This window comes from Mustela lutreola, chromosome 8, assembly GCF_030435805.1.
Source record: "Mustela lutreola isolate mMusLut2 chromosome 8, mMusLut2.pri, whole genome shotgun sequence".
Classification (NCBI taxonomy): domain Eukaryota; kingdom Metazoa; phylum Chordata; class Mammalia; order Carnivora; family Mustelidae; genus Mustela; species Mustela lutreola.
In genome coordinates, this window is record NC_081297.1 from 13,643,714 (window position 1) to 13,661,652 (window position 17,939).

General features: G+C 44.1%; 1 protein-coding gene across 3 annotated transcripts in view; it reads left to right on the forward strand.

Moving 5' to 3' along the window:
* Nucleotides 1-17,939, forward strand: part of MPP7 (MAGUK p55 scaffold protein 7) — a 284,579-nt gene that overhangs the window by 27,378 nt on the left and 239,262 nt on the right. The window contains exon 2 of one of the 3 annotated variants that reach the window (XM_059183827.1): nt 13,269-13,379. The exons of the other annotated variants lie outside the window; for them this stretch is intronic. The gene's annotated coding sequence lies outside the window, so the exon portion shown is untranslated. The remainder of the gene's footprint in view (nt 1-13,268; nt 13,380-17,939) is intronic. 3 annotated transcript variants of the gene reach the window in all.

The following is a 17,939-nucleotide window of genomic DNA, read 5'->3' on the forward strand; positions in this document are numbered from 1 at the left end:
TTTTGCTGTGTCCATAGATTTTGGTCTGTTGTATTTCCATTTTCATTCGTTTCCAATTATTTTTTTATCTCTCCTTCGATTTCTTAGTTGGCCCTCTGGTTGTTTAGCACCATGTCGTTTGGTTTCCCTGCGTTTATTTATTTTGTGCAGTTTTCTATTCATACTTGGTTTCTGGTTTCATACCGTTGTGGTCAGAAAATATGTTTGATATAATTTCAGCCTCTTGAATCTGTTGAAACTTATTTTGTTGCTTAAGAAGTGTTCTATCTTGGGGCGCCTGGGTGGCTCAGTGGGTTAAGCCTCTGCCTTCGGCTCAGGTCATGATCTCAGGGTCCTGGGATTGAGCCCCGTGTCGGGCTCTCTGCTCAGCAGGAAGCCTGTTTCCCTTCCTTTCTCTCTCTGCCTGCCTCTCTGCCTACTTGTGATCTCCGTCTGTCAAATAAATAAATAAAATCTTTAAAAAAAAAAAAAAAAAAAGAAGTGTTCTATCTTGGAGAATGTTCCATGAGCACTTGGGAGGAATGTGTATTCTGCTTTTGGACGGGATGTTCTGTAAATATCTGTTAAGTCCATCTGCTCTAACATGTCTTTTAAGGCCAGCGTTTCCTTGTTCGTGTTCCGTCTGGTCTGTCCTTGATGCAAGTGGAGCCCTGGCGTCCCCCAAGTTACTGTATTGCTCTTGACTTCTCCCTGTATGTCCGTTCAAATATGAGCAAATAGATACTCCCTTTATCTAGATAGAGTAGGTGTTCTTAGGCTGGGTGCACACATGTTCACAGATGTTGTCTCCTCTTGTAATGCCCTTCTTTGCCCTTTGTTTATAATCTTTGTTTTAACGTCGTCTCTTTTGTTTGGTAAGAGTGTTGCTGCTCCTGCTTTTTGGGTTCATTTGCGTGGCACATCTTTTTCCATCCTTTCCCTTTCAGTCTGTGAGTCTTTAGGTCTGAACCAAGTCTCTCATAGGCAGTGTACCGGGGTCTGACATTCTTTTACCTGTTCGGTCTCTCTGTGCCGTGTGATTGGAGCTTTCCCATTTCCGGTGGTTACTGGAAGTATGCACCTGCTGCCGTTCTGCTAATCGTTTTCTGGTTGTTTTTGTAGTTCTTCTGTCTTTTGGTTTCTTCCCTTGTGCTTTGTCAGTTTTCCTTAGTGTTATTTTGAGTTCCTTTCTCTTTTGTTTTTGTATATCTTTTAGGGATTTTGGTTTGTGTTTTTAAGTTTCCCATATGTATCTACCTATACATACAGCAGTCTGTTTTAAGCCTATAGTTGCTAAAGTTGGAATGCATTCTAAAAGTCCTGCATTTTTATTCCCCCATAAACATTTTCTGTTCCTGACATCATATTTTACATCCTTTTTTGTATCCCTTAACCGCGTAGTGGCATTATAGGTGATTTGACTATTTTTCTCATTTAACCTTTATAGTAGTGTTTTAAGTGACTCATCCACTGTCTTTCCTATATATCTGCCTCTATCCAGGAGATTTTTTCCCGCCTTAATTTTCTTATTTCTAGTTACAGCCTCTTTTCCACTTAAAGAAGGCCCTTTAACCTTTTCTGTAAGGTTGGTTTAGTGGCAAGGAGCTCCTTTAATTTCCCTTGTCTTGGAAACTACTCCTTCAGTTCTGAATGATAGGGTATAATTTTGTAATGACATAAAATGACATTTTAATTGTTCCATTTGGTGGACTTTAAAAACATTTTAAAATATTAAACATTAAAACATTAAAAACAGTTCCAGGAGCACCTGGAACAAACTTATTTTTGAGAAGATATTTTCAGCCTTTCAGTGGTGATAAATGACATTTCCAAAATATATCACTTCTTTTTATTATTTGAGTACTATTGATACCTAACATTATATCTGTTTATTATGTTTACATACACATGTGTATATAAATAGACACACACATTTAATATACACAGAGCTATAATAAAACTTTTTAAAGTAAAATACTTGCAGAAAGGTGCCCATATATGTGTATACCTTGCATGTTTGCACATTAGCTACATCTGTGTAAACACATTTTGGAGGATGTTTTACAAATAATTATCCTTGGTTTGTGTAGCAGCAGCAGCAGCAGCAGCACTGATCTACGTTGTGAATCTGGAGGTGCATTTTAGATTGGCTGAAGATGTCTGGTTATTTCCACTTCGGGTGTTTTCCTGCCTTAGATACTGAAGAGCGAGCTCTGTGTCCTAGAACATGGACACTTTGATCATCCCTTAGTCTGCCTCATTTTCAGAGGAGAGTCTCGACCTCACAGATTTCCATTTCCCCAAAGGTGCAGCGAGTCGGCTTTTTCTTCAAGCCTGCATTCTTGTAATGCCCCTCAGCTTTACGGAGGAATCTCAGCTCTGCTCCTAGATTTCCTGTTAAGGCAAGTGGGTTTGTGTTTGTCTCGCTACTCTCCAGACTTGGCCCTAAGGGAGGACAAACAAGCTTCCTGCCATTCAATATTTATCAAAGTCTTGTTTGAAAGAAGCACTGTTTAGCGAGGAGTGCTTAAAGGATATGCGGGGCATACATTGTATTAGTTTTAAATATATTCTTGGATCAAGTCAGATTAGCAGTACAGCATCTTTACATCCTGTTTTACTGACGTGCCAACAGACTTTCATTGAATTGTTGGTGTGATAATAGTAGGTGTGACCATGATCAACTCAGGACATCCCCTAGAGGTGTTAGATAGAGATCCCTGGCCCCATCACCTAATATTTTTCCTTCTCTGTGAAAGCAGAAGGGCTCCATGGTCTGTGGCTGTCATCTGTCTTTAAATGAAATATTCCTAAAGTTTCCCTGCTCCTTCCGGAAAGATAGTCTGAACATCTGCAAAGAGGCGTAGTTCAAATCTTGATTAAATCTTTTTTGCTTAGAAATCCTATGTGAGCTTTTTTGGTGTCTTTTTGAATTAGGCACATGCAATTGAAAACACTTGTGAGACCTCATTTTTTTTTTTTTTTTTTTTTAGAGCAGTTTCAGATTTACAGCAAAATTGAGGGGAAAGGTGTCGAGTATCCCATATACTCTGTAACCCCCACAGAACCAGAGCCTTCCCTGTCACCAGCATCCCCTGCTAGACTAGTACGTTGCTACTGTTGATGAACCAACAGTGACACGTCATAATCACCCAAGGTCCGTAGTTCACATTATGGTTCGGTCTTGGTGTTGCGCATCCTGTGGGTTCGGACAAATGTGTGATGACGTGTATACATCATCACGGCCTCATTAGGGTATTCTCACTGCTCTCCAGACCCTCTGGGCTCTGCCTCCTTATCCGTTCACTCCGAAACCCTGCAGTCAGTAATCTTTTTACTGTCTTCATAGTTTTGACTCTTTTACAGCGGCCTGTAGTTGGAATTACACAGTATGTAGCCTGCTCCGATTGGTTTCCTCCCCTTAGTAATGCACATTTAAGTTTGCTCCTGGTGGGGATTCCTGGATGCTGCCGTTGGCTCAGCATCTGACTCTTGGTTTTGGCCCAGGTCATGATCTCAGAGTCGTGGGATTGACCGCCACGTTGGGGTCTGCGCTGGGGTCTGCGCGCTCATTGCGGAGTCTGCTAGACAGTCTCTTTCTCCCTCTGCCCTTCCCACGTGTGTGCTGTCTCTCTCTCAAATAAATAAATCTTAAAAATTTTCCTCCATGTATTTGCATAGCTTGATAGCTCATTTCTTTTAGTGCTGAATAAGATTCCATCTTACAGACGTACCAGGGTTGATTAATCCATTTACCCACTGAATGACGTCTTGATCACTTTAAGGTTTGGGCGGTCGTAAAGCTGATGCAGAGAACCCTGGGATGTAAGTTTTCAGCTCCCTTGGGGAAGTGACCAACGAGCGTGATTGCTGGCTTGTGTAATAGTAGTGTGTTGAGTTTTGTAAGAAGCTGCTGGACTGTCTTCCAGAGGGGCTCTTCTGGTTTGCATTCCTACCAGCAGTGAAGGAGAATTTGTACATGACAAGGTGAAATGATTCTGCCTTTAGTTCAGCTTACTGTTGTAATAAAACATCCAAAAAAACAGAGTTGGGGGCAGTCATACGAGGAGATCCTCAGTGACTTTTAACGTCACTAAGAGGAAAAGTAACATGCACTTATTTCGAAGGACTGTGGTCTCCCAGATAGCTCTTTAAACTCTTTAAGCCAGGAGCCCAAACAGAACAGCTGGTGTTCTCTGATAAATTCCAATTCAGTGGGTTCCTCAGAGACATTTCTAACTTGTGGTCATTTCATATCTTTATACATCTTCTACAGCAAATACTTTCATTTCCTCCTGAACATTTAAGAAAAACAGGCTGGAGGGTAGTCACGTGAAGCAGGGCCCTATAAACAGATCCTTCCCGCCGCCAACCTCCCCAACTCCGCTCAGCCCAGGAAGGAAAGTGCAGGTTGCTACCCTTGGTGTTTCTTTTTCTTTGTTAAAATTAAAAGAACATTTTTAAAACATGATTTAAAGTCTGGACTGCTGGGTTACCTGTGTATTGTGATGATAGCTATGTGTGTATATATGTATGTATGTATGTATAGGGAATGTAGCATTAGAGAAAAATCCTAGACTTGTTGCTAAATGAAGGTATGGTCAGTGATACTTTTGGCTGAGATGTCCCTTAACTTCATCCTTAATGCAGGTTGAGGTCTTCACATCCCTCAAGGACTAGTGCAGACACCGCTTTATCCTTGGAGCTTATCATGTGCTTCGCTGGCCATCACAGAGTCTAGTGGCATCTCCCAGTGACTCCCTTGAGTCACTGAATGGAGAAGCTGTTTAGGATCTTGGATCTTGGATCATCAGATTCCTCCCTTTAGCCTTCTTATGGGAAAACCAGGCCTGGGGATCATAGGGCTGTCTGTGACCATGTTACTAGGAGACCCCCAGAACCAACCCTAGAGTCCAGATTCCCAAAGTCCAACTCCTGTCTCCTTCCTTTCTGGGGTTCCATCCTTTCTGAATATTACAGTTTTATGCAGTCTGAATCAGAGTTTGAAATAAAAGGATTTGATTTTTTTTTTTTTCAATTCGAAGCACCACTTACTAGTTTTATCTTTAAAATATTCAAATTGTATAGACCAACTTCTATGGATAATTCATGATTTTATGTTGATGGTGATTTTATTATGACTGACATCAGATTCACTTCTTTGCTTCGTGATTCTAGTTCTTTAGTATCTAAGGAAGGGGGGGACTTGGGCCCGAGTTGGTCTCATGTAAGCCAGGCTCATGAAATTCAGTTAAAGTTGACCACGATTTATTGAGCAGTTAACTGAAGTCTAGCTGCTTTTTGGGCACTGAGGACCCGGCATAGTCCTGTTGTCACGGAACTTTCTTGGGAAGGGATTGGTTCCCCTTGAACTATGGAATTAGAACAACATGGTAGGTTCTCGTCCCTCTAACAAAGCTCTTAAATCAGTCAGATGAACCAGGTTTTAGACACATGAAGTCGTATTTATGTAATCTCCGACTCCATGGACTCAGCAGCTCAGGGGAGACTGCCTTGGCTTGTAGACAGCATGCTGGGAGCCGGAGAGGAGCTTTAGGATAAGATGCTGAACCTCTTAACCTCATTTTCTGTTTTGTGAATCAGGTCTAGTAATAGCTTGTCAGGAATATCAAATGAAGTTCCTAAGTTCAAGTTCCTTGCGACTGGCCTGGCAAGTAAGAGCTGCCCAGTAACTGCACGTGGCTTTCATGGGGAAGCCAGCATGGCTGTGGAAATACAGATCAGGGCATGCTTGTGTTTTCTTCCTGTAGTAGCATCCTTCTCGGTCTTTGTTTTATTGTGGCACAAATAAAGCTCATGGGGATAATACCCTGCTTCCAAGAACGGATCCAGGAAAGCAGCTGGAACCCCACCTCTCAGGAAAGCGCCGGAGTGTGAGTGACATCATTGCTGGGAGGTATTGTGCCCAGTGGTTAAGACCCTGGGCTGAGCCACCTTGGCCAAGCTACTTAACCCATCTTAACCCATCTTAAGCCTAAATAGTCTTAATTTGAAAATTAGGGAAAAACCTTGCCTATTGGATAGTGTTTTTATGGAGATTGAATGAGTTTATATGGGTGAGATGCTTAGAACAATTTTTTGTTAGTAATATTTTTTGTTACTGAGAAAATCTTGATTTTGATAGGAGTAAATCTTAAGTTTCCAGAGTTAATTCGTAACAAAATTCAATCTCTTTTTTTTTTTTTTTAAGACTTTATTTATTTGATAGAGCATAAGCAGGGGGGAACAGCAGAGGGAGAGGGAGTAGCAGCCTCCCTGCAGAGAAGGGAGCCCGATGTGGGGCTCAGGGACTCCATCCCAGGACCCTGAGATCATGACCTGAGCCTAAGGCAGACGCCCAACCGGCTGAGCCACCCAGGCGCCTCTAAGTCTCATCTTAATACACCGGTCTCGATGTCATACTGGCCTTCCATATTTACGTATTACCTGAATGGAAGCATTACTTTTGTGTTTTTATCATGTAGATTAGTTAAACGTGGTTTGTTTTTAGGGAACACCTTTGACGTTACTATTCAAGACCTATCAGTCTGGAATTCAAAAAAATGATTGCCATTGCAATAGTTGCTTTTTTTTTTTGAGAGCTTTAATGCTTTTTATGAATCATAACTGAGCCAGTAATTAAAGGTGATCAAAATGTGTGAGGAAGTCCCAATAGGAAAAAAAAGTCCTCACTCTTGAGCAAAGACCAGATGTAATCAGAGATGGATTTGTTCCCTATTATTAGTAATAAGGGAGAATAGTTGTGTGACTCTGAAATATTAGCCCCCAACCTTTTTCCAACTGTTTTTATAATATAAGTGGTTTTAAGACACTTTAAAATACAGACAGTAGAAATACAGGTGATAAAATGTCTTACATGGTGCAATATAATCCAACACCTGCCTACGTTTCCTTTCAGATTTTATCAGAATTTCTCTCTGGCTCATTATGTTCCAGGCTCACTGTCCTTTCAGTACCGTGGTCTTCCTCCGAACCTAAGCTCATGATGGACCTTTGGCTAGAATGTGCTCTCTGACCTGACTGTCCCCTCCTCAACCCCTTAATTGAGGTCTGTTTAACTTCACCTTAGAGAAACTTCCCCCCTGTTAAAAAACAAAATTTGAGTAAATTTCAGGATCTAGTAGGCTTTATTAAATGATTGGAGAATCAGGTAGTATCCCTTCTAGCAAATAGAGGGGAGCTCTGAGGATTTGTACAAAATGGAGAGTTTTTATAAGTGGAGAAGATAGTTATTAGCAAAGGCGAAGGAAGGTTCCAGACAAGGTAGTTTTCCCTTGGGGGGAGGAAGATGGGGTCTTACGAGGCAGCTAAGCACATCTTCCTTTGTGGCATCGAGAGGGCCTGTATGGCCATTGGCCTAATTGGAAAATTTCTTTTTTCTCTTTTCTTTTTAAAGATTTTATTTGTTTATTTGAGAGAGGGAGAGAGGGCTGGGGAGGAGCAGAGGGAGAGGGAGAAGCAGATTCCCCACTGAGTGGGGAGCCCGAGGAAGGGGACCCTTGGGACCCTGGGATCATGGCCTGAGCCTAAGGCAGGCGCTTAACTGACTGAGCCATGCAGGCGCCCCTGGAAATTCCTGACTGACCAGCTAAGACTGCATTTCTCAGAGAGGTTGAAACTGCCATTAGGTTAGGAATTAAGCCCCATTTTAGGGTCTTGGCCTAACTGATGCCATTTTGGGCTTGTGGTTTTTTTTTTTAACACCCGTTTACCCAACGTAAGAGATGTCCCCCTGCAACCATAGTCATTCTTCTTTCACATGGTATTAACCAACCCACTTTTCCTTTACTGTGTTTATCATGGTTAGGAGTTTATTGGTTATTCATTTATTTGAGTCCTTGTATGTTTTTTTTTTGTACTTCAGCAGCTCTGTGAAGGCAAGGGCCATATCTCTTTTGTTCACCACAGTATACCCAGCACCCGAAGGTAGTGATTAGCTCATGGTAAATATTCTCAAATTTGACTCCTCAGTGGATCCAGCTAATAGAGAGGTCTGCAAAGTTTCTGTGTCAAGGGTGAGATGGTAAATACATTAAACTTGGTGAGCTGTTAGGTCTCTTTTGTAGCTACTCAGTTCTGCCCTTTTAACACAGAAGAACGTAGACAGAATGCAGATGAGTACGTGTGGCTATGTGTGTTCCAGTAAAACTCTATTTAGAGAACTGGGGGCAGCCCACTCGGCTGTGGTTCACTGGCTTCTGAATTCATGGATGTGGCAGAACAGATCACCTGTTATGGATTGAATATCTGGGTTGCCTTCAGCCTAAAATCTAAGGTAACCTATGCAGATAGCACATTTGAATTGCATGTTGACCTGAATTAATTGAAATGAGAACCATTTGTTGAACACTTACTACGTGGCGGTCACTCTGGAAACTAGGGACCCAAAATTGATAATGGGCAAAGGCCTGGCCTGTTAGCAGACAAGCCAACATGTGTAATGCCACATCTTCAGTGCAGCTGGAGGTAGACTTAGGGGGTCTCCGGGACGGAGAAGAGGCACTGTTGCATAGTAGGAAGACCAAAGTTTTTAAGAAAGTGATTACAAAAGGAAACCGAGGAAACCAGCTTCTAGTGAGGACCTTCTGTGTGCTGAGGGCTATCCCTGTACTACCTTTTGTACTTCACAGAAGAACTACGAGGAAGGGGTAAGGAGGACCGGAAGTGCAGGGAGTCATGGGAGGACACAGAGGCTGGCGGTTTGACGACGCTGAAGGGATTGTCAGATCTCAGTTCAGATCCTGCCTTGCCTCTTTTATAAGTTTTTAAATGAAAAAAATAAATTTTTTTAAGAGTTACCTATTTTAGAGAGCGTGCGTGTGAGTGGGGGGAGGGGCGGAGGGAGAGAATCCTAGAGCAGACTTCTTTCTGAGCAGGGAGCCCATCTGGGCTCCACTGACCCTGAGAGCATGACCTGAGCCAAAACCAAGAGTCAGACACTTAACCGACGGAGCCACCCACACGCCCCGACTGCCTTGCCTCTTTATTCACTTGGGCAATTGGTTGAACCTTTAGATTCCGAGGGCCATAATGGAGGCCAGCTGGGTCTTGTAAATCACTTAGCACGGAAGTACTTAAGCTTGGAATGTCTCAAGTGGTGATGTGGTTGTGTTGATGTGTTAAAAATACAATGAAACGTGGGTCTGAAAAGTTGGAAAACTGATTCTTTTCCTTCCTACACTTGTTCTGCTCATCACATTTTCATTACAACACACAATTTGTGTTAAAATTTATGATTTGACTTGATAAAGTTAAAAAAGGTCTCCTGTATTTCTTGATTATTGGACAGTGGAGCAGATACATTAACACACTGTGAAAGTTGGATTTTACGCTGAGAAACTTTCTGGAAGAAAAAGATTCAGAGTGGAATGTATTTTATTTTATTTTAATTTGATGTGAGCTGGGCTGCTGATTCTGTCCCTTTAAGTACTCCTTGTGTGTCATTTACCCAGGTTTCTTCTTTGCATCTCCAGTCTGTTAGCTCAGGTGTACCTGTCTTTAAGAATGCCGATAATGAAAACCCAGTACCTCTGTTGGGAACATCCGGGAAGGATCTGTCGTCCTCTTTTTATGCATCACTTCCTGATGGGCTGTGTGTACTCAGTACCCCCTCACAGCACGTGACCCTGTGGTTTCCCACCCCTCCTCCCACTTAGAATCTGCAGAGATGTCTCTACTGGGTTCCTCCTTCTCACCCACGACCCCCACACTAATAAACCTGCTAGAGAAGGTGTCTTCCAAGTGGTGTTTTGTTTTTTTTTTTCCTTTCTTTCTTTCTTATATTTCTGAACATAACGGCATTTCTACCATTTGTTCCAGTGCATCAATCTCTCAGACACGGTTTAGAACCTGCCCTTTCCTTCCTGCTCCCCCTTCGCCCGCATCAACTCCTCTGGCTGGCGATGGAGACAATTCTTTTCTAATCTTATCTCCCACTTTCCTTCCAACATTTACCTTTTATTTTATCCCAACTGTAATCAACAGTTTCCCTAACGTGTCTTCTGCTTCCCACTTCCATATGCCAGCTCAAGCTGTTGGGGACGGCAGAGCTCCATGCTGGGTGGGGCTCTGCAGCTAGACTCTCTGTACTTGGCTTTGTATCTGAAATTCCGTTCTGCTTAGAAACCCCTCCCAGACGGTGTCCGTCTTCTCTCCGCTCTCATCCCGCTGTCCCAGCCGGCAGCAGGCAGGTGGAGTTTCAAAGGGCAGCCCCGCCTGTGCCATCAGGCCTGTTCCCCGGGCTCTGGTGGTCTCGAGCGGAGCACTGGACTTCCTCACCATGCTTATTCCTTGGCTAAGCAGGCCAGCGTCTGGTGCTGCTCCAGTCCCAGTCCTCCCTAGGATGGGGCTTCTTCTTTGGTCCCCGCAGCCCCGCCTTCTCTGGAGCTGCCTTTTCTGGGGGCGGAAGCCCTGCATCTGGGTTCGAGTCCAGGGCTCACACACGAAGCCATTCTGTGCCACCAGCTGGGGGTACTGCACCCTAACTCTGCTCTGATACTACCTGGACGCAGCACCAGGTCAGTCCCACAGGAGTCTCCCCTCAGCCCCCACCCCGCTCCCCCGCCTTCAGATGGGGTTCAGGTTGTCGACCTTTCTTCTGACCCAGCAGCCATAAATCAGAGGTTCCTGCCACCCTTCCCTCAGGTTCCATTAATTTGCTGGAGTAGTTCACCAAACTCAGGAAAAATTTTACTTACTAGATTACCAGTTTATTATAAAAGCTATAGCTCTGAGCAGCCAGGTGGAAGCGACGCATAGGTCAAGGTGCAGGGAAAGAGACGTGGAGCTTCTGTGCTCTCTCCCGGTGCATCCCCCCGCCCCCTCCATAGGTCCACCCACCTGGAAACTCTCTAAACCCTGTCCATGCGGCTTTCATTGGCCCTTGGTGAAGGACTCCGTCTCCTGCCCCTCCTTCTCCTCGGAGGTCAGTGTTGGGACTACGAGTGCCAACCCAAGTCACTTAGTTGGTTCCCCTCCACACTTAGGGCTTCTCTCGAAGTCATCCCGTTGACATAATCTTAGGTGTGTTTGAAAGGGGTGTGGACTGTTATGAATAACAGAAGCTTTTATTGCCTTTTTTTTTTTTTTTTAAAGATTTTATTTATTTACTTGACAGACAGAGGTCACAAGTATGTAGAGAAGCAGACAGAGGAGGAAGCAGGCTCCCTGCTGAGCAGAGAGTCTGATGTGGGGCTCGATCCCAGGACCCTGGGATCATGACCTGAGCTGAAGGCAGAGGCTTTAACCCACTGAGCCACCCAGGCACCCCCTTTTATTGCTTATTATCACTTTGGAAATCCCAAGGGTTTTTGGAGGTCTGTGCTAGGAATCAGGAAGAAGACCAAATATATGTTTATTATCAGTCACAATATTGCTGTGGGGTCCTGGAGCTCAAAGGGCAAGACACAGTTCTCACAAAGTTGTGTGGTGCGACTTAGGAAGTGTATTTCAGTATCACCGGGACCGGACCTGGCGGCAGAAAGAACTGTGCTTTTGCTATTTGACGCTGGCAGTTATATGCTTGGTGCCCAAGGGGGAGGAGACCTGCGGAGAGTGTTAGATCATAAATGTTTTCTTTGAATTTCTGCTTGTAAAAGTACTTTGGCAAGATTTCTCTGGTGCTTATCATTCAGCTCAATAATAACAGTGAGATACATAGGCAGTCACCAGAGCCTTTGAGAATGTAGCAACCAGCGCACATTTGATCCTTATCAGAAGGATGCAGGCTAATGGTCAGGCTTCTGGGCTAAGCGTGAACTTTCTGCTTCTCTCCATCCTTGTCACATAAATCATCTCTTGAAAACCTACTACCATTGCCTGAAACATGCCTGAGCTTTCCACATTGGTCATATGTTTTCCTTGCTCCTCTTAAAAAAATACTCAAGCTTTAAAGGAACAATTATTCTTAAGCTTTGTTGACAGTGAGGCAGGCTTTATTGAAGGGAAGGCCGTCATGATGGTTGTGTGGCCGCAGCAGTCGGGTCTTGCGGTGGGAGAGGAAATGGAGTCTCGGCCAGGGGCAGTTTATATAGCCAAGGAATGGGGTGGAGGTCCCTGGATGGGGACTTACTAAAGGGGGAGACATCGAGGTGGGGTCGGGCGAGAGTCTGGCTCGACTGACCCAACAGCATTCTTGCTTCTGAAGGCGGGCCGCCACGATCAGACCTCACCTGGGGCGTGGTAGAGGATGAACCCAGTTAGGTATTGGGGGATGGAGGGATGTTCTAGATAAGGATTCTTGCTAAAATTGGACAATGCAGAGAGCAACACGGAAGTCCAGAAATCAGGTCTAGTTGAGAAAGCGTTCAGGGGAGCCTGAGTTTTTGTCATTCCTTCTGCTGCAGCCCTGCCTCTGAGCTGGGCCACACTTGTCATCTGGACCCTTCACCTCCCATCCTCTTTAGTCTGCAGCTTAAGGGCCAGCTCCAGGGTCCCCCCGTCCCTTTCTGGCTGCCTTGGTCTTGCTTCACAGCCAAGTCCTAAGGAGGGGAACACTTCAGGGTTGATTTCATGACCTTCTCTATCTGCTGCATAAGTCTCATGCGCCAATCTAAGTTTTCATCCCAGTAAGCATTGATGGAAAAATGTGGCTCCATATTCTTAAGATCCAGTGGACAGTGGTGAACCAAGATGGGCACTTTTGGGCCTTTACCTCTTTCCTGACCATTCTACCCCTCCCCCACGTGTTTTGCCATTTTCTTGCTATTTACTTGGAGAACGATGGCGACACCTTGTCTGTACCACGTGACTCTCCTCCCCTGCCCCATCACATCTCATCCCTAATGTCTAAGATCCTAGAGCTGCTGCCGCCTGCTGGTAGGAGCCTTTCCATGTGGCACATTTGATTTTTCTTGAAAATATTTTATAATTTATAAAGATTTTATAACTGTACGCGAACAGACTTCTTGCTCCGTGGCCTGCGTAGACTAGATGCGGCTTTTTTGTATATTGTGTGGATGTTCCTGAGGACAGAAGGGCCCACAGTGCTCATGTGATCCAAACATGCCTGTGGCTCCTGAAAGGAGAGTATTATGTGTGAAGCCGGAAGAGTAACCCAAAAGGCAGATGACTGTTTTTAGGGCACCGAGTTAGGCCCTGTGACCAGGACACGTTGGTTCGATGCCTGCTGCTGACTTTTGAGCTGGACTGTTAGTTTTACCCTGGTTTCCTCGTTCAGTCAGAAATGCCAAATGGAAGGAGCGACAGGAAGACGGACAGCCTGTCCCTCAGGGCGGAGGAACACACTGATTTGTGTATCTCCTGACCAGACGCTGTCCTTCAGCAAGTTGGAAGCTGTTCCCCGTCACTGTCACTGGAGTGTTTCTGACATTCAGGCATCACCTGAGGGAGGAACCGCTGCAGGAGAAGCAGACACGGAGGTGAGAGGGGGGGATGGAGGTGCCGTTGACCGTGAACAGGTGCTGTGGCTTTTTTGCAGGTGGTCCTGGACTTAACAAAATTCAACTGAATACATTTTAAGGCTCTTACTGGCTTTGTTCAGTGACTCATGAATTGGGCAGAGAGAAAGGAGCTCTGAAGAGGTTTCACAGACCAAGATGGGCAGGAACAAGGAAGGCACACGGAGGCCTTTGCTGATTGGCTAAGGCAGGGTTGCTTTCCTGCTTTCGAGGAAACTGGGTCAGGTCATGTGTGCCGCCTGGTTGACCTAGGCCTGCCTTCGGGGAGAGCCAGGCATAGAAACTTAAGTTTTGGTTTGCCCATGTTGGGGCTTAGCATGAACGACACCATCTTGGACCTGGTCTCGTTACTTATTGTATAGGAGTGACCATTTCCGGGACATCACAGGAGGGACAGTGATTTCCTGACTACATTCTTTTATTTTATTTTATTTTTTAAGATTTTATTTATTTATTTGACAGACAGAGATCACAAGTAGGCAGAGAGCCAGGCAGAGAGAGTGGGGAAACAGGCTCCTCGCTGAGCAGAGAGCCCAATGTGGGGCTCAGTCCCAGGACCTGAGATCATGACCTGAGGTGAAGGCAGAGGCTTAACTCTCTGAGCCACCCAGGCGCCCCTCTTGACTACATTCTGCTCTCAAAAGAGCAGGTGGCTCTTTTGAATCTGATCTTTAACTTGTTCCATTGTAAAGAGCGCTGCCCAATAGAGTGCAAGCCACAGGGCTGATGGGGAGGGCACCCAGTGAGTGACTTGTAGAGCCTTCTGCAAATCAGGGTCCAGTGTCACTGCTCTGTTCATAAGGGAAGTGTTCACAGCTGTTTCTCAGCTCTGTGTAAGATCAGCTGTGCTCTTGAGCATGTTATTCTGGCTGCTAAAATGCTCTGTTCTGGACAGGGAAGTAGTGAGATAAAATAGATAAGGACAATTTTTCTTAGTTGAAAGATTAAAGATGATTGAATTGGGTATGCATTTGGCTTTGTGGTTTGCTGAATTGGCATAAAATTAATTTGCTTTGGTAAGAAACTAGGCTAATTAAAAAAATAACCTTCCGGGGTAATTTTTTGGCAGTGGTACTTGCAAAAATCACTTAAATTCTTTCTCCAAAAGGAATTGGGCATATAAAATGAATCTCAGCATGGAAGTCAAATGTACCAGTTACATAGCCTGTATGTATCATGTATGAGAACAATGGGTTCTTTTCATCTTAAGTGCATCAGAAAAAAAGATAATGTTTGGTGAGACCATAATTAAATATGGTATCTGGTATTTTCATGCTTTTGATTTCCCTATCTTGACAGGTGATTGAAGGGAGAAGCCATCTGTAATTGTCTATAGGCATGAGTAAGATTCATATAATTGTTTCAGGTTGTTAATAACTGGATGTAGAAAGCATGCCCTTTATGGAGAGCTAGGGAGATTGGAATAGAATGGATTGCCACCAGAAGTAACTGCTTTTTAGGTGAGAAAGCATGTATTAATTCACAGCTGGAAAAAGGAATCAACACCTATGTGTCACATAACAATGCTATAAACATTTACTGTGTTTACAGTTTTTTTTTTTTTAAGACTTTATTTATTTGACAGAGAGAGATCACAAGTAGGCAGAGAGGCAGGCAGAGAGAGAGAGGAGGAAGCAGGCTCCCTGCTGAGCAGAGAGCCCAATGCAGGGCTCGATCCCAGGACCCTGAGATCATTACCCGAGCTGAAGACAGAGGCTTAACCCACTGAGCCACCCAGGCGCCCCCAAACAGTTTTTGTTAAATGCTGATCCTTTATTTTCACATACACTGGAAAACATAACTAGCTCTTGAAACTCTTGGTTTCAGAAGGGTCCAAAGTTTTTTTAAAAAAACCAAACTCAATTTAAGAGAAATGTTAAGAGGAGTTTTTTGTGTCACGTAGAACTTAGGAGGACGGAGATACGAACGACCGGGGTTTGGGAACTGCTGATGTACGTTAGGGACATGTCGCTCGCTCTCTAACTTTGAGCTGAGAGACTGCAGAGAGTAAAAGGGAACCAGGGAGGAGGGTGAGAGGGCACAGGTGAGGGGCCCCCGCCGATCAGAAGTCCCGAGGCGACGTTTCCTGGGCCTGCTCTGATTTCCCGCTAGCTGCTTAGTGTGTGATAACACACAGCCTCTTGCTCACTGTCCTGTCTTCTGTGGAGCTTACCAGATCATTGCAGGTACAGGCCCGCTTGCAGACTAATAGCTAGAAGACCGTTTTGGGGTTGGTTTTACCTTTCGGTCATCTCGGTGGTATTGGCTTTGCCGGGAAAGGCAGCATGAGACTGAGAGCGTGGAAGGAACACCTCGGCTCTTGAAAAGTCTAGTAATTTTTAAAAAAGATTTATTTAGTTTTGAGAGTGAGTGTGTGCATGAGTGCGCACATGTGTGCGTAGGGAGAGGGGTGGAGGGAGAGGGAGAGAAGCAGACTCACTGAGCACGGAGCCCTGTCTCACAGCCCTGAGACCATGGGCTGAGCCGAAATCGGGAGTTGCTTAACTGACCCAGGTGTTCCAAGTCTAGTAATTTTTTTTTTTTTTTTTAAAGATTATTTATTTATTTATTTGACAGTGAGAGAGAGAGAGCGGGAGCGAGCAAGAGAAGGAACCCAGGCAGGGGGCATGGGAGAGGGAGAAGCAGGCTTCTTGCTGAGCAGGGGCTCCATCCCAGGACCCTGGGATCATGGCCTGAACCGAAGGCAGACGTTTAATGGTGAGCCACCCAGGCGCCCCCAAGTCTAGTAATTCTTGAGTGAATACTGGTCATTTTGGGAAATTGAAGCGCCTCTGATGATAGTTTAGTTTGTGCCAGGCTGTCCAGATAGAGACAGTCACCTTAACGCAGCCAGAGGTCAAATCCATTTGAGCCCAGGACTCCTTTGGAAGGCCTTGTGTCTTTCCAGCTTTCCCTTGCCCCATGGGTTGGAGTTCTTTCAAAATCTCAATTGGGTACATACCTTTAGGGCTCCTAACAGAAAGCTGCTGGGATTTAGCTCTGCGTGTCTGCCTTGTTAGGCCCAAACTCCATTTTTTTTTAATTTTCCGGGCCTGGGGAGACCGACTGTATGTCTGCTCAGCTTCTCAGTCCCCTGGCAGCTGCGTTCTGTTCAACTGCTCTTCCTCTGGCTTTTGTTTGCTTTTGCATCCACGAATACTTGAGCCAAAAAGTAGCTCGGATTGCCAGACTCAGATTCTTCTCTCTGGAATCTTGACCCAAGTCCGAGCTGCTTTACTCGCCCTGAACTCCAGTCCATGTCTTCCCAGCCCCGTTAGACCGACGGAGGCTATTTCTGACCCTTGTTCTACCTTCTCAGCCTCTCACCTCCGCTGCTTATGAGTTGGGAGTGTGTTCAGGCAAAGGCAGTGTGGATAGTGGGTACATCTCCAGGTTTTTCCCTTTTCTTCCAGATCTGGTCATTCTGGTCCCACTTTGGAAGATTTTTTTTTTTTCTTTAGCTTTCAGACATTAAAAAAACAAAAAACCAAAAAACTTATCCAGCTTTTCTAGTTCTTTTCCTCCTCATTTTCCTTTGGTATTAGGTGATGTTAAGTGACACATGAATTCTGTTAATTCCATAACTGCTACAGTTACTGTGCTTGACTTGTGAAGTTCACAAGTTCAGTTAGCCAAAGTCTGATTTTGATGAGGTTTTAGGAACTTTTTTTAAAGAAATAAAACTGTTCATTTCTTTCTTTTCTTTTTTTTTTTTTTAAAGATTTTATTTATTTGACAGACAGAGATCACAAGTAGGCAGAGAGGCAGCAGGCAGAGAGTAAGAGAAGGAAGCAGGCTCCCTGCCGAGCAGAGAGCCTGATGCAGGACTCGATCCCAGGACCCTGAGATCATGACCTGAGCCGAAGGCAGCGGCTTAACCCACTGAGCCACCCAGGCGCCCAAAACTGTTCATTTCTTAAAAAAAAAAAAAAAAAAAATTGAATTTCATTTCATTAAGGGACCTAAAAAATTTTAAGGGACCATTAATCTCAAAGCCATAGAAAAGTAATTTTCCCAAAGTATTGATTACACAGAATGTAATTTTATAATGTAGGTTTCCAGAATTGTAATTAAGTTAAATGAAAATGAATGGTTTATCTTTTCCTATTTTACATATTATTTTAAACATTCTTAAAATGAAGGTCATTGAAAAATATGTTGAAAAAATGATATTCTGAAACTGTAAATACCAAAGTCCCTTTAAATTCTGCATATTTTAAGTGATTCAACTTTGAGATACTTATCCTCTCATCATAATGAAAAGCTTTTGAGTTAAAGCCCGAAAGCGATAAATTAACATAATAAACTTAGAGGCTTAAAATTAAGAGTTTGGCATTAATTAGGTAATATAATAAAAGATGATCTCACATTTGAACTTGAGCACCTTGATAATTCTTTCTTAACCCAAAAACCTCATTTGCATGGAATGTTATTAGATGAACTAGAGGTACCTAGTAGACTATTCTGGTGCCTTTAAACACAATGTCCACCTTATGCTGCATAGATTTGTAATTTTTTAAA